The sequence below is a fragment of the Triticum urartu genome, chromosome 5 (genome assembly GCF_003073215.2).
Source record: "Triticum urartu cultivar G1812 chromosome 5, Tu2.1, whole genome shotgun sequence".
Classification (NCBI taxonomy): Eukaryota; Viridiplantae; Streptophyta; class Magnoliopsida; order Poales; family Poaceae; genus Triticum; species Triticum urartu.
The window spans coordinates 323,621,956-323,641,871 of record NC_053026.1 but is presented as its reverse complement, the minus strand read 5'-3'; positions in this window follow the sequence as shown (position 1 = coordinate 323,641,871).

Here is a 19,916-nt window from a genome sequence, read left to right as displayed (position 1 = left end):
CCCTAAAAATGTGTGAAGACATTGAAGACAATGGTGGTATGTGAAGATATTCACATTGAAGACTATGACATGAGAAGTTATCGCATGAAGACTTTGGAGCACGAAGACATAGTTGTTTCGTAGTTTCATCTTCTTCTTTGTTGAGTCATAGGAACCACCGTACTGTTAAGTGGGGTCCAAGAGAACCAGTCAGAATGACTGAAGTGATGCTTAACTAAAATCCTATGTCTTCGAGTGAAGACTATGAGAGCGAATCTTGTTCAGAGTTGGACAAGTCAGCTTTGCTTGTAGCCCAAGTAAAGTTGCCATGTGTGTTTGAAATCTGACCGTTGGAACACGTGTCAGTTCCTTAGTGACCCAGGGTTATTTCGGACAAATCAGGTCGGGTTGCCTAGTGGCTATAAATAGCCAACCCCCTACAACCATAAACGGTTGGCTGCTCAGAGTTAAAGTACGGCTTTTGTCGTTTGAGAGCAACCCACCTCGAAGCCTTTGAGAGAGAATTCCTTGAGAGGACAAAACCCTAAACACCCAGAGCCAAAGAGTGTTAGGCATCACTGAAGTCTTCCTGTCTGTGTGATCTGAAGACTTGTTACACTTGAGGACTGTGAATCCTCCAGTCGGTTAGGCATCGTGTTCTGAGCATCCAAGAGTCATTATGGATCGCCGGTGAACGAAGTCTGTGAAGGTTTGGAAGTCTATCTTGAAGACTTACCCGAGTGATTGGGCGAGGACTGTGTGTTCTTAGCTCAAGGGGAATAAGGTGAAGACACGGTCTTCTGAGTTAAATCTCAATCTCCCTAACCAGACGTACAGTTGTCACAGCAACTGGAACTGGTCCAACAAATCATTGTTTTCAACAAGCAACTGGTTCTATCCATCCCTTCTCTTTATTTACAGTTGGTGATTGTGAAGTCATTGTCTGTTTGCATTATCTGTTTATCTTCACTGTGTGACTGTTTGTTCTGATTGGCTTCATACTATCTTCCATCCTCATCCATACTGCCTAGTTGCTATTGGTCTTCGTGCTTTCATTTCATTGTATACTTGACTATGGCTTGCCTAGTGTAGTCTACCTTCCGCTGCATGTTTATAGGTTCATGAAAGTGCCAGTGATCGACTAGAGGGGGGGTGAATAGGCGATTTTTATGAAAGTCTTCAAAACATGTAAGTTTCGAAGACAAACGATAGAAATAAACCTATTATCATGCAGCGGAAGGTAGACTACACTAGGCAAACTATAGTCACGTATTCAATAAAGTGAAAGCACAATGACTAATAGCAGCTAGGTAGTAAGGATCAGGTAGGAAGATATTGAAAAGCCAATCAGTACACGTTATCACTTAGTGAAGTCGAATGGTGATGCTATCGTACAATGACTTCACAAGAACCAACAGTAAGTAAAGGGAAGGGAAGGATGAAACCAGTGACTCGTTGAAGACAATGATTTGTTGGACCAGTTCCAGTTGCTATGACAACTGTACGTCTGGTTAGGGAGGCTGAGATTCAACTCAGAAGACCTCGTCTTCACCTTATTCCCCTTGAGCTAAGGACACCCAGTCCTCGCCCAATCACTCTGGTAAGTATTCAAGGTAGACTTCCAAACCTTCACAGACTTCGTTCACCGGCGATCCACAATGACTCTTGGATGCTCAGAACGCGACGCCTAACCGGCTGGAGGATTCATAGTCCTCAAGTGTAATAAGTCTTCAGATCACACAGACAAGAAGACTTAAGTGATGCCTAACACTCTTTGGCTCTGGGTGGTTAGGGCTTTATCCTCTCAAGGAATTCTCTCTCAAAGGCTTCGAGGTGGGTTGCTCTCAAACGACAAAAGCCGTACTTTAACTCTGAGCAGCCAACCGTTTATGGTTGTAGGGGGTTGGCTATTTATAGCCACTAGGCAACCCGACCTGATTTGTCCGAAATAACCCTGGGTCACTAAGGAACTGACACGTGTTCCAACGGTCAGATTTCAAACACACATGGCAACTTTACTTGGGCTACAAGCAAAGCTGACTTGTCCAACTCTGAACAAGATTCGCTCTCATAGTCTTCACTCGAAGACATAGGATTTTAGTTAAGCATCACTTCAGTCATTCTGACTGGTTCTCTTGGACCCCACTTAACAGTACGGTGGTTCCTATGACTCAACAAAGAAGAAAAAGAACTACGAAAGATCTAAGTCTTCGCGCTCCATAGTCTTCATGCGATGTCTTATCTTGTCATAGTCTTCAATGTGAATGTCTTCACATACCACCTTTGACTTCAATGTCTTCATACATTTTTAGGGGTCATCTCTGGTAGGAAAACCGAATCAATGAGGGACTTCTACCTGTGTTATCTTGCAATTCTCACAAACACATTACTCCCTCAACTAGGTTTGTCGTCAATACTCCAAAACCAACTAGGGGTGGCACTAGATGCACTTACAATCTCCCCCTTTCTGGTGATTGATGACAAACTAGTTGAAGTTTTCAACGGGGAATATAATATGTGAAATTGTAAAGGATAAGGAATTGTCTTCATAAGTTGCAAGGGCTCCCCCTGAAGATGTGCATATAAGTAATTTGCTTTTGGAATGCAAATGCACATGGCAGGTTGTACTTATGGAGATCCTCTTCAACTTATGATGACAATTCATCATGCATGAAAAGTATGTGAAGATAATGACATGCATAATGAAAAATGGACGTCTGCAAAATGATCTAAGTGCGGAATTTGTCATCGCACATGCGGAATTTATCATCGCATCACAAAATAGCAAATAAGTAGCAGACGACCATCGAGTTTAAGTGTTACAACTCAAAGAACCAAATGTATCAAAACGAAAGTTGTAAACACTAGGCAAAACATAAAGTAACCTCCCATATGGACCCGCTTGAAAACTATCAAACTCATATGCTTCTCCCCCTTTTGTCAGTGAGGACCAAAAAGGTTTGAAAACATAGAGCATCTACTCGTTCCCATGAAGAGTAGGTGAAGCAGCAAGGTCGTCGGTGGTGTTCGGCGGTGCAGAAGAACTTGGAGCAGTGTCGATGCATGCAGAAGTAGGGGCGGTGAAGTGGCATCATCTTCGTCCTCGATCACTCTGGCATTCACAGTTGCCGCAGAGGAAGAGAACTCAGAGTCTTCAAGAGATGGAGTTCGTCGCAGCACAGTCCTTCGGGGAGGTGTGGAGTCAAACTTGAAACGTTCAGAGAAGCCATCCTCTTGAAGATCATCCTCAGAACACATAAGCGTCAGCCCTTTCCATGTACGCCGACAGGTTTCATGGGCAACAAAGGCATTCTTGGTGGCAAGATTGCGAATGCGGTTGACATCTACCAAGAGGCTTTGCATTTGGCGCTTCAGCTAGTCATGATGCCTATCTGAGAGAAACTTTGATACTCCGCATTCTGAAGACTAAGAGGCTCCTTGGCAGGCTCTGGATAGATGGCTTCAACGGACATATCCACGTCAGGCAGAAAGATCCGATGATCGCGAGCAGAGGGCTGATATGAGATAGCTGAGTGGAGTTTGATCAGTCGCATTATCCATGGAGCGTAGAACTTCAAGCCAAAAAGATCAGATCCTGATGCAGCAAGTTGGCGGATGAAGAAGTCTTGTGCATTGAAGCATTTGCCGTGGAGAATATAGAAGACCAAAGTCTTCATTGCACCTTCCAGCTTTGCATGTGGAGAATGTCCTTTGATGGGCCAGAGAGTTCGCCTTATAATGTGATAGATAGTCCGTGGCAGATACTCAAGGTCTTCAACAAAGAACTCCTTAGGATAGGCAGCATCTGGAGGCAACAGCTTCATCATGCTAAGCATCTGACTCATGTTCGGTTCTGGCTTCTAAAAGATGCTCTCAATAGCTTCACCGTGAAGCTAACAGACAGGTTCATAGAGATCTCCAGGAGTGGGCAGACTAGTTAGCCCAATGATATCAAAGGCTTTGGCTTCGTGATGAACATTTTCAGTCATCCACTCAAGGATCCAAGTCTTCGGATCTCTATTGTAGCCATGTATGTGAAGAGTGGCATAAAATTGGAGTAGCAACTCTTCGTTCCAGTGCTCTTGGTCGGTGACGAAAGGCAACAAGCCAACCTGTTTGAAGCAATCCAAAGCTTCTTACAAGCAGGGCAGTCCAGTTATTGCTTCGGTGTCAAGAGGCATATGAGGGAAAATGCGACCTTGATTGTACAGAATGCATGAGTAATAACTTTGCTGCGGATAGCTCCAGAACCGATCAGAAGATATTCTTTCCCTTGAGTAGGGGTTCTTGGAGCTATTGAAGAAGGTGTTGTCTGCTTTGAAGCCGTTGACATTAAAGGATCCAGGTGCTGATGCAGGACCTGAAAACCTGGGCAACCTTGGCATTGGCTTCTGTACCTGAGGCCTATGCTCAATATGATAGTCAAACTGAGGACCAGCAGCATGCGCAGGAACAGGAGCAGTAGCATCATTGGCTTCGCTGACTTCTGGTTCATGGGTTGGTGTAGGCTCCACATTTGCTTCAGCCATGACAACGTCAGTGGCTTCATTCGTGTTGGTGGTGGCAGCCTCAAGATTTTCTACCTCCACTTGATGAGCTGGAGGGTCGGGCACAGACACGTTCTCCTCGAGAACAGCTTCTTCAGTAGTTGGGGAAGTAGGGGCATGTTCTTCGTCTTGGGTGTCGTCGGCTGATGCAGCTGGAATGTCTTCAGCAGCTTTAGCCTCAGACTCAGAGACTTGAGACCTTGGTCCTTTACGAAGCCCGCGTAACACTGGTGACGCCTTTGGAGATGGAGTTGGCTGGGCCTCAAAGTCATCTTCTTCTTCTTGCCGGGGTGGTGTGACTTGTTGTTGTGGGTGATCAGCCCATGATACATCCTGAGCAATTGGCGTCAGAGGACGACCAATGCTGATGAGTTCACTATGCGTAAGCACAAGCGATGATACCTGTTGGTGCTCGATCAGAGGAAGAAGTACATCATCGTCAACATTGTCATGGTGACCAATGTCTTCAGCAGCGGTGAGATCAGCTGCTCGAATGTCTTCAGCTTCATGAGCCTCTGTGGAAGCAGGCTCATGGACAGTCAGTTGGCACTCTTGATGTTCAGCGGGGCGAACCATGGAGATAAGTTCAACAACTAAGGACTCTGTGGGAGCAGCCCGATCCTTCTTGGTCTTGCGCTTCTTCTTGAAGGGAGCAGCAGCAGAGACTTCAGGATGTTTTCTCTTTCTGGCTTCAGCCTCAGCAGTCCTCGTCTTATTCAGTTCTGAAGCGGTTGACCTGGCCTTTGGCTTCGAGCCAGTCATGCTGGCTGGGAAGACAATAGGATGTGCTTCCTGCCTTGGTGCGTCAGGTTCGGCCACAGCGGGCTTCTTTTTCTTCTTTGCAGCCATCCCGGGGTCGATGCCAGGACGACCAAGGGCCTTGCGCTTTTCAGCCTCATTGTAGGTTTGCACACACTTGTCAGCCAGGCTCTTCATGCGCTCACGAGAACCTTGAGCTTCTTCACGCTTCTTGAGAAAGGCTTCTTTGAGCTCGTGCAGCATGATCTTGAAGTTCCTGACCTCTTGCACGCTGAGCTTGGCCATATGCTTCTTAAACTGAGCTTTCTCAAAGTCGATCTTTTGCTTCAGTTCAACGATGCGCTGGGCTATAGCTAGCTCTGAAGCAATGGCGCCATGGAAGGCAACACTGAGGCCAATTGGAAGTTGCAGATCTTCAAAGCTGAGGTTGGGTGTGTCAAACCACTCATCAATGAAGTTATGGATGATTGCCACGTCAAAGAGAGGCAAATTATTGAAGATTTCTGCTTCTTCTTTGCTCTTGATCAGTTGCTCAAGAGCGTCATCTGCAAGATCTTCATCGCTGGACAGATCAATGGTATCATTGCGCAGAATAGCAGCAACAGTTAGTTCTTGGCTGGTGTGTTGCAGAGGCATCTTGACTTTCGAGGGCTTGGAGATGCATGACAAATCTTCAGACTGCACACTGTCTTCAGGAGGTGCAGTAGCCAGTGGCTTCGCCCGTGATATTTTTGGTGCTGAGGCAGGCTTTGAAGCTTTAGGCTGCTTCAGTTTCTTTGGCTTCGGCGGTGTAGGCGCTTCATCAGATTCAGCGTCATCTGCAGGCTCATCCACGGCTGTCCCTTGAACCACGATATGAGTGATGAGACCTTCCAGGTTGTAGAAGGGCCCAACAAGATTGGGTTCAGCTTCGCGGGTGCCATCGGCACGGGGAGCAGAAGGGCCAGGGTTGAAGTCTAGTCCCAAAGACTTCTTGTTCTGCTTCGCCGAATTCTGGGCAAACTGGAAGTTGCGCTTGAACAGATTGTCGTCGCGACACCATAGCAATGACGATGGGTCAGCATCTGCAGGCTGTGGTTCACGGACCATGCAGGGATAGAAGCCTTGTTCAATGGCTTCATCTCTGGACCTGGGTTGAATATTTCTGTATAGGATGTCTCCCCATGGTCGCTTGATGGCATTCTTCTTAGCATATTCCTTTGTCACAAACCTGTACTTGAACCACTGTTCTGCCCAATATCGTCGAATCCATTGGATTCGTGTCTTGCGCTGATTGTAATCCTCTTCTGGATCTGTCTTGTACAACTCTGAGAGGTCATCGGGCAGATCTCTTGATGTTTCACCTCGACGCTTTCTGCCACCCTTCCTTGCTGATTTCTCTGCAGCCATGAACTTTAAACTGAATGGCTTCAATACATTCAAAGGCTTCAAGGGCTTTCGCTTGCTGGACAAACAGGAACTGGCTTCGGGAGAATTTATATGATGTTGTAAGAATTCTGCAAATGAATGCAGACTATGAGAACCAAGGGATTCTCCCACGGATATGTACCTGTGACATCATTAAGGTGCGAGGGAAGGGGAAGAGGTCATATGCATTCTTAGAAGATTTTGAAGATAAATCAGTTTAGAAGACATTGACCTCATCGTGCGAAGACATTCACTCATAGATAAGGAGTTGGTTCCAGATTTGTACGAATCCACGGATCAGTACAAGTGAGGAATCTAACTACTTTGTGAAGCATAAGTGAACATACTAGGCATATTATGAGATGCAGTATGAAATAGATCCAACTTGTGTGAACAGAAACTGCTTGTGGTAGAAAGTGACGAATCTATAGGATCAAAGGGGCCGTAAAAAGGAAGTTTTATTTACCACACAAAGAACTGCTAGACGGAGTGGAAGAGGAGGCCGAGCAGTCCAATCGTCCGTGCCCTAACTTGGCGACGGAGGACACCTACGGCGACGGCGGAGAAGACGATGTCCGCGGCCGGCATGAAGACGACGTCGGAGAGGTCGCGACAGCTAAGCGCTTCGTTGCCGGCGTCGTCGAGGGCTAGCGGTGGCGCTAGGGTTCGTGCGAGAGTGGAAGAAAGGATAATGACTGTGGTGAGGCATGTATTTATAGGGACAGGGACGGCACAATGTTATTACACAGGTGTCCCTGGCAATTCACATCTGAAGGACACGTGGCCATCATGCAACATATCGGAGGTTGTTCCACGTCCTACACACGCCTGGATTGTCGGGTGGTCGTTCCTACTTCTCCGGGTTTCATGTGAAGGAATTAGCATTGAAAATGGACTTAATGTTTGTCTCTGTATCTTCTGCTGACAAGGACGCAGAGAAGACATTCGACAGTTTCAAGAGAATGCATATGATTTGGAGAGATAGAGTTTGAGATAGAAAGCATAGAGAGGTTAGGGTCCGATCACATTCACTTAGTTCAAAAGATTCAACAAGAAGTCATAGCTATAAGTGAATGCTGTAGAGGACACACCACTAGTATATATATGTATATATATGTGAAAAAGACAATCAAACCAACATAGTGAAGATAATCATGAGGACAAGTTGAGAATGAAGACAAACAAAATGTGAAGACATAGCAAATGTGACGCCCTGGGTAAAACACTTCAAACAGAAGAATTTGATGGTGGCGTTACCCACCGTATGGGAAGTATTAGACCCAGACACGGCGCACAATTATCGTGGCGCTCCGAAGTCAAATTACACATTAATGTATTCACACTTAGAATTTATGTCTTCATTGATTGAAGATATACTTTACTTCATGTGTTGCACATCTAAGTCATCAATATGCATAAGTGTTAGGATGTGTGCCTGATTACAGGACATTTGAGGATTCCAAGATATTTAGCTCACACCGTAACTTGCAAAATCTCTTCTCATCCAAGGGCTTGGTGAAGGTATCTGCCAATTGCTCTTCAGTGCTGACGTGTATGATATCAATATCTTCCTTCACAACATGATCTCTGAGGAAGTGATGACGAATTTCAATGTGCTTTGTCTTCGAGTGCTGAACTGGGTTGTTGGCAATCTTGATGGCGCTTTCGTTGTCGCAGTAGAGTGGCACTTGCTTCAGATGGATGCCATAGTCTTTGAGTGTTTGCTTCATCCACAAAAGATGAGCGCAGCAAGATCCAGCAGCAATGTATTCAGATTTAGTAGTGGAGAGAGATACACAATTTTGCTTTTTAGAAGACCAACATACAAGTGATCGTCCTAGAAAATGACATGTGCCTGATGTAGACTTGCGATCCACCTTGTCACCAGCATAATCAGCATCCGAGAATCCAACCAGATCAAACTCTGAGCCCTTTGGATACCATAATCCTAGAGCTGGGGTGTAAGCCAAATATCGAAGAATTCGCTTCACAGCTAAGTGATGCGATTCCTTTGGTGCCACTTGGAATCAAGCACACATGCAAAAACTAAGCATAATATCTGGCCTAGATGCACATAGATAAAGTAAAGAACCAATCATGGAGCGGTATACCTTTTGATCGAACTCTTTACCATTGTCGTCGGGACCCAGATGATGTTTGGCTGGCATTGGCATCGTGAAGCCTTTGCAGTCTTGCATACAACTTCTTCAGGCAATCTTTGAGATACTTCTCTTGATATATAAAGATGTTGTTGCGTTGTTGACGTATTTGAAGACCAAGGAAGAACTTCAGCTCACCCATCATGGACATCTGATATTGCTCTTGCATCATATATCCAAACTATTCACTGTATTTTTGATTGGTGCAGCCGAAGATAATGTCATCCACATATATTTGGCACACAAACAGTTCATCATCATATGTCTTCGTGAAGAGAGTGGGGTCGAGGGAACCAGATTTGAAGCCTTTGCTCTTCAGGAAGTCTTTACGTGTGTCATACCAAGCCCGAGGGGCTTGTTTGAGGCCATACAGTGCCTTGTTGAGCTTGTACACCATGTCAGGATGTTTTGGATCTTCAAAGCCAGGCGGTTGTGCAAGATACACTTCTTCTTCAATCTTGCCATTGAGAAAAGCGCTCTTCACATCCATTTGATATAGAAGTATGTTATGATGATTTGCATAGGCCAGGAGTATGCGTATGTGAAAGGATCAATATGGTTGACTAGAGGGGGGGGGGTGAATAGGCAACTAACAATTTTTAGCTTTTCTTTAACAATTTAAACTTTGCATCAAAGTAGGTTGTCTAGATATGCAACTAGGTGAGCAACCTATATGATGCAACGAGGATAGGTACACAAGCAAGCAAGAGATATGAAACAAGTAAGCTTGCTCAAATAAAGGCACGAGATAACCAAGAGTGGAGACGGTGGAGACGAGGATGTGTTGCCGAAGTTCCTTCCCTTCGAGAGGAAGTACGTCTCCGTTGGAGCGGTGTGGAGGCACAATGCTCCACAAGAAGCCACTAGGGCCACCGTATTCTCCTCACGCCCTCACACAATGCGAGATGTTGTGATTCCACTATTGGTGCCCTTGAAGGCGGCGACCGAACCTTTACAAACAAGGCTGGGGCTCTCTCCACAACTTAATTGGAGGCTCCCAACAAAAACCACGAAGCTTCACCACAATGGAATGTGGCTCCGAGGTGACCTCAACCGTCTAGGGTGCTCAAACACCCAAGAGTAACAAAATCCACACAAGAAAGTATGGGGGAAGCAAATATCCTTTGGTGGAAGTGTAGATCTAGGTCTCCTCCTTCAATCCCTAGCAAATCAACAAGTTTGAGTGGCTAGAGAGAGAGATCGGGCAAGAGAGCTTGAAGGGCATTAATGGTGGAGGAGAGAGGTCAAAGGTAGGAGTGGTAGGTGGGAGAAGCCCCCTTAAATAGTCACCCCACATTTCCAACTGTTACTGCGTTTTTTGCACTGCAGCGGTACAACCGGTCCTTGTCCCGGTACAACCGGGACTCACGGTGTAACTGCAGAACCCTACCAAGCTATACAACCAGACAGGCGGGCGGTAGTACCGGCTAAGAAAAATAACCGGACTAACCGCCTGGCTACCGCACAACCACCACATCAAAACAGGAGCTTGACCGGTACTTGGGCGGTGCCTGGCCGGAACAACCGCATGGCCTTGAGCTCTTGGGCGGCTAAGTACTGAGCGGAAGAACCGCTCGGACCACCAGTGGTACCGGTCATCGTGGAACGACCGGACCAACCGGGCCACTACCGCCCAAGAACCGCATCAAACCAGAAGCGAGAGAGGTACTTGAGCGGTGCATGGACGGAACCACCGCCCCAGCTGTTGCAGAGCATGGTGGCGGTACCACCGCCCGGAGGCAGCGGTACAACCGCTCAAACAAAGCTGGTGAGCGACAAGACCCAGCGGTACAACCGCTCCAGAGAGCGGTACAACCGCTGGGCAGAAACAGTGAGCAGAAAAGAGGGGAAGAGGCAAGGAAAACTCTCTCTCCCACACACACCTGAGGAAGGCAAAGAGAGGGTGAGAAAAGTGTACGTGAACTGATTCCCCCAGAGCTTCCTAATGAGGATTCCCTCTTGATAGTACGGGTACTCTACGACCAAAGAAAATAAAAGCGTGGAGGACACGTCTTCGATCTTTTCCTTCGAGAGGCAATAGCAATCCGATGTAAGCCTAAGCATCGAGAACCTGAAACATATAGCACACGATTAGACCATAAAGGGTTGTCATCATCATCCAAAACATAAAGTAGGGAAATGCCCTTTCAATCTCCCCCTTTTTGGTGGATGATGTCAACAACACGATTTGCAAGAGATAAGTCAATGAAATCTAGACGGAACTCCCCCTGAATGTGTGCCCCAACAAGTACTAGCTGATAGAAAGCATGGGCACACTTTCAGGACTAGACTCCCCCTAGATTTTATAGACTCATCACTCTGAGCTCAAAAGGATAGGCAATAATAACGATAATGACCTACGAACGGAAAGGTAAACGGAGTAACAAGTCTCACACACAGCACGGAATGAAACAGGTCCACAACCAAACACAAAACACGAGAAAAACCCAAGCAAATCCCCAAGGCCTATAGAACCCTCTCCCCCTTTGGCATCAAGACACCAAAAAGGAAAAGAGCGAAGCTAGTGACCCAAAGCTCAGGCGTCCTCCTCTGACTCCTCGGTTGCATCTGGATCTTCATCATCAGAGTCGTCATCGTCGTCGTGATCAGATTCTTCCATGGCATTGTCAGCTGCTGCAAACGAGGATGATGGCTGGGGAGGGGCTTCATCATCAGTCCAGGTGCTATGGGTAGAGATCCAACGCTCCTCTGGGGTGATTCTCTTCTCAGAGCCACTCTGAACCTGCATGTTGAGGTGCTTCATCATTGCAATTTGGCGACGCCATGCAAGCTTCTCATTGACATGTGCCTCATACATCTTCTTCTGGATGTCAGCCTGGAGACAAAAGGTCTTCTTCACCTTGGCAGTAAGTTTGGCCACCTACGAAGTCTGGGCCCCTAGCTCCAGCTCAAAGTCCTCATCGTCAGAAGTAGCATAGACATCCTTAGGAGCATGTTCAGGGAAGCGAGGCTCGGCATGCTTCTTCTTCTTAAGGAGCTTGACCTCATGAACAGTGAGGTTGTCTGGAGAAGTGAGGAGCTCTCTAGGACGACGAACAGCCCACATAGAGTTCAGAAAGCACATGACAAACGGAGCGTAGATTGGGACTTTACGATAGATGACCATGTTGTACATCTCATGCCACAGCCAATTTGACACATCAAACGTTTCCCCTGTCCCCACCATGGTCTTCATGGCAACCATCAAATCAACCAGATAGCCATGAATCTCATCTTGATTGCCCACCTTGGGCAAGAGCACATTGCGGAACACTCGGTGCATGATGTCATAGACCTTCTCCAAATCCTTGGATTCTCCAATAATCCCACGGCCCCGAATGTACAGAGGAGCAAGCTTCTCCTTAGGCATGGACTCAGGAAAATCATGAGGGCGAATGCCACCCCTTCCTTCCAGACTGGTATCCTCGTACCCAATAGCATTGCAGAAAGCCCTCCAGGGAACGTGAAACAATTCATCGTGACACATGAAGGTGAGAGTGCGCGCATCATCTTCCCCAAAATGAACCGTGGCATAGAGCTGATGGATGAGTTGAACATCAAAGTCACAGTTGACTGACATGATCTTGACAAGATCAAACTCCTCGCAGAGAGCTAACGCCTCACCAAAATACTCCATGTTGTTTCTCCAATGATCAAAATCAATTGTCCACTGCTTGGCATATCTATTCTTGTTGTGCTCAAAGAGTTCATGAACAATCCGCACTTGCATCTCATTCCGGAACTGAACAGTGGTCCAATGGGGAGCAATGGGAACCTCATACGGATTCTTTGAGCGGAAGGCTTCCCAATCCTTGGCTTTCCAACGATGCAACGGCATAACCACACGTTGCTTAGCAGCTGCAGACTTTTCACAGCGAGTGGGCTTGGTGGGAATCACAACTTTTTCTTCATCATCAGACACAACCGGGCGCAAGGTCCTTCGTGCCCTCTTCTTGGTCTTGCGAGGAGCAGAGCGAGAACTAGAGCCACCTGAACACACACATGAAAAGAACACACAAAAACCCAACAAGGATGAGAGGATTGCACCCACTAGCAGAAGAGGAACAAGTTGCAACAACAGAGAAGATAGAAAAGTGCTTAGTGGTTGATATACTCCGGTTGTACCGGATCTTCCGCCGGTAGTACCACTCCAGCGGTTGTACCGCCCGTAGGGGTGGTAGAACCGCTGACAGTGGCACTACCAGGGAAGATAGATCTAACCGAGGCATACGAATCACAAAAGTAATATTCCGAATTCTAAGTGCTGCAAACAAGACAGGAGGCTAACAAAGAACTCTTCTAAGCCATAGATCGAACACTAAACACGGAAAGATAAGTAAAGCCCTAGACAAGGAAGAACCCTAAAAAATCTAGAGGCAAAGAACACGAGGCATTACCACCATCCATGGGAAGAGATCGGGAGGCCTCCACGGAGAGCCAAGGATCCGAAGCGCGAGACGCACTTCGGGGCAGGGGTAGAGATGGCCGGCGGCTAGGGCAAAAAAAAGGAACGAGGACGAAGGGAAAAAGACAACCCTTCAGCCCCGTCGAGTATATATAGGCCCGTACACACGCCCCGGTAGAACCGCTTAGGGGAGCGGTTGTACCGCTTGTCTGGTACAGACTGGTGGATGGAGGTGGTACTTCCGGTGCCTGGGAGGCAGCGGTAGTACCGCACGCATCAACCGGTAGTACCGGACGTGGGTTACCATGGGTTTGTGCGGTGAAACCGCCCAAGCACCGAACGGAGACCCTTGGGACGGCACAACCCGGTACCAGCGGTAGAACCGCTCGTGGTACCAGTTGTACCGCCCGACCACCTAAGCCCAAGCCAAGATCAAAAGAGTGCAATCCGAAGGGAGGAAGAAGGGGCACAAAACAGGAGAGAAACAACACCCTAGGAGAACCTAACACAAAGAGCAAAGAGAGAAAGAGAGAAAACAACACGAGAACAACAAGGCTAACTCCAACCTCCCGAAGAGAGGACGGTGGCCGAGGCCACCTATGTTTGAGTCAATTGGTATGGCACCGCGAAGAATTATCCTTGGGTCCATGACCAAAACTCGTCTTTGAAGCACAAGTACCATCAAATATGGCTAATGTGAAAGACACAATCAATTTATGCATAATGGGGGGAGGGAGAGTTCATTGAGAGAACAACACTCCCCCTATGTCCATGCCTACACCTAAACTAGACAACAAATTGAGCGTGGTAGGATGTGCAAGGGTTCAAGCCACATTGCTCGAATCAATAATATTTAGCTCATGCCTTAACTCGCGAAATCTTGCTTCATCTAAGGGCTTCGTGAAAATATCTGCAAGGTTGTCATGAGTGTTGACATAGTTGAGCTCGATCTCTCCTCGTCTAATGTGATCCCGGATGAAGTGATACCGGATCTCAATATGCTTCATCTTGAAATGTTGCACCGTATTGAGAGAGATCTTGATGGCACTTTCATTGTCACACCAAAGAGGCACTTTGTCACAAGTGACACCATAATCCTTTAAAGTTTGCCTCATCCATAGGAGTTGAGCACAACAACTACCGGCGGCAACATACTCCGCCTCAGTGGACGAGAGAGACACACAACTTTGCTTTTTGGAAGACCAACTTACCAAAGAGCAACCAAGGAATTGGCACCCTCCGGAAGTGGAATTCCTATCCACTTTGTCTCCCGCCCAATCGGAATCCGAGTACCCTACAAGCTTGAAGTTTGATCCTCTAGGGTACCATAGGCCAAAGTTTGGGGTATTCGTTTGACCGCCACATAGTGACTTTCCTTAGGTGCGGCTTGAAACCGTGCACAAATTCCCACACTCAACATGATGTCCGGTCTAGATGCACAAAGGTAAAGCAAGGATCCAATCATGGAACGATATACCTTTTGATCCACCACTTTACCATTGGGATCTAAGTCAAGTTGGCACTTGGTGGGCATTGGAGTGGAAGCCGGCTTGACGTCACTTAGCTTGAATCTCTTGAGCATGTCTTGAGTGTATTTGGATTTATTGATGAAGGTTCCTTCTCTTCTTTGCTTCACTTCGAACCCTAGAAAGAACTTCAACTCTCCCATGGAGGACATCTCGAACTTTGAGGTCATGAGAGCGGCAAATTCCTCATTGAAAGCTTTGTGAGGAGAACCAAAGATAATATCATCAACATATAATTGGCACACAAACAACTCCCCTTTGACCTTCTTAGTAAAAAGAGTGGAGTCGATTAGCCCAACTTCAAAACCACAGTCTTGTAAAAACTCGGTAAGGTGGTCATACCACGCATGTGGGGCTTGTTTAAGGCCATAGAGCGCCTTATCGAGTTGATACACATGATCGGGAAAGTAGGGATCCTCGAACCCGAGGGGTTGCTTGACGTAAACCAATTCATTAATGGGACCATTAAGAAAAGCACTCTTCACATCCATTTGTTGTAACTTAAAATTATGATGAGAAGCATATGAAATTAACATGCGAATGGATTCAAGACGAGCAACGGGAGCAAAGGTTTCACCGTAGTCGATACCCTCGACTTGGGAGTAGCATTATGCTACCAAACGAGCCTTGTTGTGAATGATAATCCCATGGGCATCTTGCTTGTTCTTGAATATCCACTTGGTTCCAATGACATTGTGGTTTCCCGTTGGCCTTGGCACCAATCTCCACACTTTGTTGCGCTCGAAGTTGTTGAGTTCTTCGTGCATGGCATTGAGCCAATCCGGATCTTCTAGCGCCTCATAGACCTTGTGGGGTTCCACACAAGAGACAAATGCGTGATGCTCACAATAATTTGCTAATTGTCTACGAGTGCTTACCCCCTTTCTTAAGCTTCCAAGCACATTCGTCATGAGATGATCCTTGGTGGAGAGCTTGGATGCAATCTTGGCGGCACGACGCTCTAATTCCTCCTCGGTGGTGAGTTGAGGAGTGGTTACTTGATCATCTTGAGCGCTGTCATGAACTTGTTCTTGATCTTGAACTTTCTCGGGGGAGAGAACTTGACCTTGGGCATCACCTGGTGTGTCAACACCGTCTTGAGTATGATCTTGCCCTTGGTCTTGTTCATGAGGTTGAGGGCCTTCACTTTGTTCTTCGGAAGCGTGTGGGCCTTGGGTTTGTGATGGCTCCACTTGAGTGGAGCATTGTCCTTCTCCTTCGGCCACAAGGGGTTCCTCAATGGGTAGGATAAAACCAACACCCATTCTTCTTATGGCTTGAGGAGGAATTTCATCACCTACATCACAAGTGCCACTTTGCTCCACTTGGGAGCCGTTATTCTCATCAAACTCCATGTTACACGTCTCTTTAATAAGTTCCGTGGATTTATTGAGGACACGGTAAGCATGAGAGTTTGTAGCATAACCAACAAATATGCCCTCCTGAGCTCTAGCCTTAAATTTAGACAACCGAACACCTTTCTTGAGAATGAAACACTTACACCCGAATACCCGGAAGTACTTGAGGTTGGGCTTGTTACCGGTGAGTATCTCATATGGAGTCTTGTTCAAGCCCTTGCGGAGGTAGAGCCGATTGGATGCATGACACGCGGTGTTGATGGCTTCGGCCCAAAAGTTGTACGAAGACTTGAACTCCGCCATGATGGTCCTTGCCGCATCCATCAACGTCCGGTTCTTCCTTTCCGCAATACCGTTTTGTTGAGGGGTGTATGGTGCGTAAAATTGATGCTTGATTCCCTCATCACTAAGAAATTCATCCAAGGTGTAGTTCTTGAACTCGGTGCCGTTGTCACTTCTTATTGTCAAGATCTTTGCATTGTGTTGACGTTGTGCTTCATTTGCAAAGTCAATGACGGTTTGTTGGGTCTCGCTCTTCCTCTTGAAGAAATACACCCACATGTACCTTGAGTAGTCATCCACAATCACCAAGCAATACTTCCTACCTCCAAGACTATCGAAGGATGGAGGCCCAAAGAGATCCATGTGAAGGAGCTCCAAAGGCCTCTTTGAATAAATGATAGTCGTGGGAGGGTGAGCCTTCTCATGTAGCTTTCCTTCGATACAGGCACTGCAAGCACGATCTTTAGCAAAACTAACATTCGTTAGTCCACGGACATGGTCCCCCTTGAGGAGACTTTGCAAAGATCTCATATTGACATGGGCTAAACGGCGATGCCAAAGCCATCCCACATCAACTTTAGCCATTAGGCATGTCGCGGTCTTAGTGGGTCGCTCCGAAAAGTTAATCACATATAGACCGTTCTCGACATGCCCAACAAAGGCTACTTTAAGAGTCTTGCTCCACAAGAGGGCCATGGTATCGATATCAAAGAAAGTGGCAAAGCCCATGATTGCAAGTTGACGAACGGAAAGTAAATTGTATGCAAGGGACTCAACAAGCATGACCTTCTCGATCGTGAGATCATGAGAGATGACCACCTTGCCAAGTCCCAATACCTTAGAAGATGAGGCGTCACCCCACTCGACATTGGTGGGCATAGATGGAACCTTGTGCACGTCCACCACCAAGTCCTTGCTTCCGGTCATATGATTTGTAGCTCCGCTATCAAGCAACCATGATCCACCACCGGAAGCAAACACCTACAAGAGATCAATGCTTGGTTTTAGGTACCCATTTTGTAATGGGTCCTTTGATGTTAGTAACAAGGGTCTTAGGTACCCAAATAGACCATTCAATGTATTCATGAAGAGAACCAACAAATTTGGCATAAACATGCCCATCACTAGCACGGCATAACACATAAGAAGGATTAAAATCGCCGGCTTTGTTGGGAGGGGTGACATTGCCCTTCTTGACATTGTTCTTCTTCTTCTCCTCGGGGGCACTCTCTCCCTCCCTCACAAAGGTTTGCATGAGAGGAGGAGGTCGTTTGGTCTTGTCATTCTTCTTCTTGTTCTTGGAGTCGGGCACGTACCCAACCCCTTCCTTGGCCACAACTCCCTTTTGGTTGATCAAGAGATCGTTGAGGTTCTTCTTGCCTTGTATGCAAGTCACAAGACCTCTCTCAAGTTGCTCCTTCAACTTAGCATTTTCCTCAACAAGATATATATGCTCACAACACGGGTTAGTAGCATTTGCATTATCAATTAAAACCATATGAGGAAAAGTTGCTTTCTCCTTAGTTAGCTTCACTTGGAGTTGATCATGAGACTCCTTAGACTAGCGTGAATACCCTTCAAGGCCTTGTGGGCCTTGTCAAGTATATCAAACTCCTCTTTGAGTCTAGCAAGATCAACCCCGAGTTTGGCCTTCTCGGAATTTAGCACACGAGAAACAATGAGGTCATGATCATAATCTTTCTTTAACTTAGCATGATCAACGTTGTGTGACTCCTCAAGAGCCAAATGAAGACCGCGCTCTTCCTCAAGAGCATTGGAAAGATCCGAGATCTCATCGGCATAGTCACGACTATGCCCTTCCATCTTAGAGATGGTGTCCTCGTGAGCCTCGATCATGTCATTGGCTTCACCAAGTTGTTCCAAGAGAGCAACAAAGTGCTTCTTGGATTTTCCCTTGAGTTTGCCCATAAAGGCCTCAAACTCGTTAGCCTCCACATTAGCTCCCTCAAGTTCATTAATGCAATCCATCGGGGAAGGATGATTAATGATGGTAGTTTTGATGTTGGAGGTTACCTTGTTGGTGGCTTTAGCCATGAGGCACTTGGCGGTGATGCTCTCGTTGGGTGAGTCGAAGAGAGACACCCGTGACGTTGTTGCAATGGCAACGGAGGCCATGGCAACCGACTCATCATCTTCATCATCGTTATCATCCTCATTGTACTCTTCTTGCACAACCAAAGCCTTGGGAGGAGTCTTCTTGGAGAAGTTGTTCTTGTTGGGGAACGACTTGGCCTTGTCCTTTCGGATGAGCTTGCCACCATTGTCTTCCCTCTTCTCATACGGGCATTCCGCAACGAAATGACTCACGTTGCCGCAATTGTAGCAAGTCCTTACACGTTGCTTGCCCCTTGTACCACTCGAGTTGTTTTTGCTAAAGTTTGGCCTCGAGTTTTTCTTGCTCCAAAATTGCCTTGAAGCAAGTGCCATGTGTTCATGATATGCATACTTCGTATCTTCGGGGTTGCTCTCCTCTTCTTCCTCTTCTTCGTCTTCCACGATGAGCTTGGCCTTCAATGCAAGGTTAGGCTTCTTTGCCCGTTGAGAACGGAGTACCGCATTGTCGACGGTCTTGTCCAAAATGTTCATGGCCACAAACTCATCCAACACTTTGCTTGAGGTCAAAGTGTGGAAGTCCGGTCTTTGACGAATGACGGAGGACATGGCCTTGTGATAGGGCACCATTGCCTTGAGGAATTTGCTCTTGATCCAATTGTCATCCGTGTCCTTGCTCCCGTGATCTCGTAGTGAGACCGCGAGTTTGGTTACTCTCCGATAGAGCTCACGAGGTTCTTCATCTTCCTTCATTGCAAACTCATCGGCCTCATCTTGTACCACTTCATAGTTGGAGCGTTGAATGCTTGCGCTTCCCCGGTAGAGAGACACGACACAATGCCATGCATCTTTGGCCAAGGCGAAAGGACCAAGATGAGGTAGGTCTTCGGGTGGAATTGCATCTTGAATGATGAGGAGAGCATTCTCATTGAATTGATTGTCCATGGCTTCTCGAGGAGTGAAGTTGCTTGGATCATGTGGATAGAAACCTTCTTCAATGATTCTCCAACGGTTAGTGTTCACATGATTTAAATGACGTTTAAAGCGGTAAACCCAAGAATCAAAATACTCATTTTTCACAATCTTAGGGGGAGGACCGGCATGATTCAAATGAGTGGAAGGAACCGGTCCACCATAAACAAGTGGTGGTTCCACATGGGCAAAGATGCCGGTGCCATTCTTGCCACTAGAAGAAGGAGCCTTTTCGCTACTAGCTTCCCCCTTGTCGGGGATAGCATCCGTCACCTTGTTGGCGGGATCACCCACTTTCAACGGTGCGGTGGATAGTTTAAGCCCCTCAAGAAATTTAGTAAACATGCTTTCGACTTCGGTCGTCATGGAGGTTTTCAATGTCTCCAAGGCCACATTGAACTCCTCACGAGAGACCGAAGTTCCCCCATCTCCCGTAGACGAGATCGGAT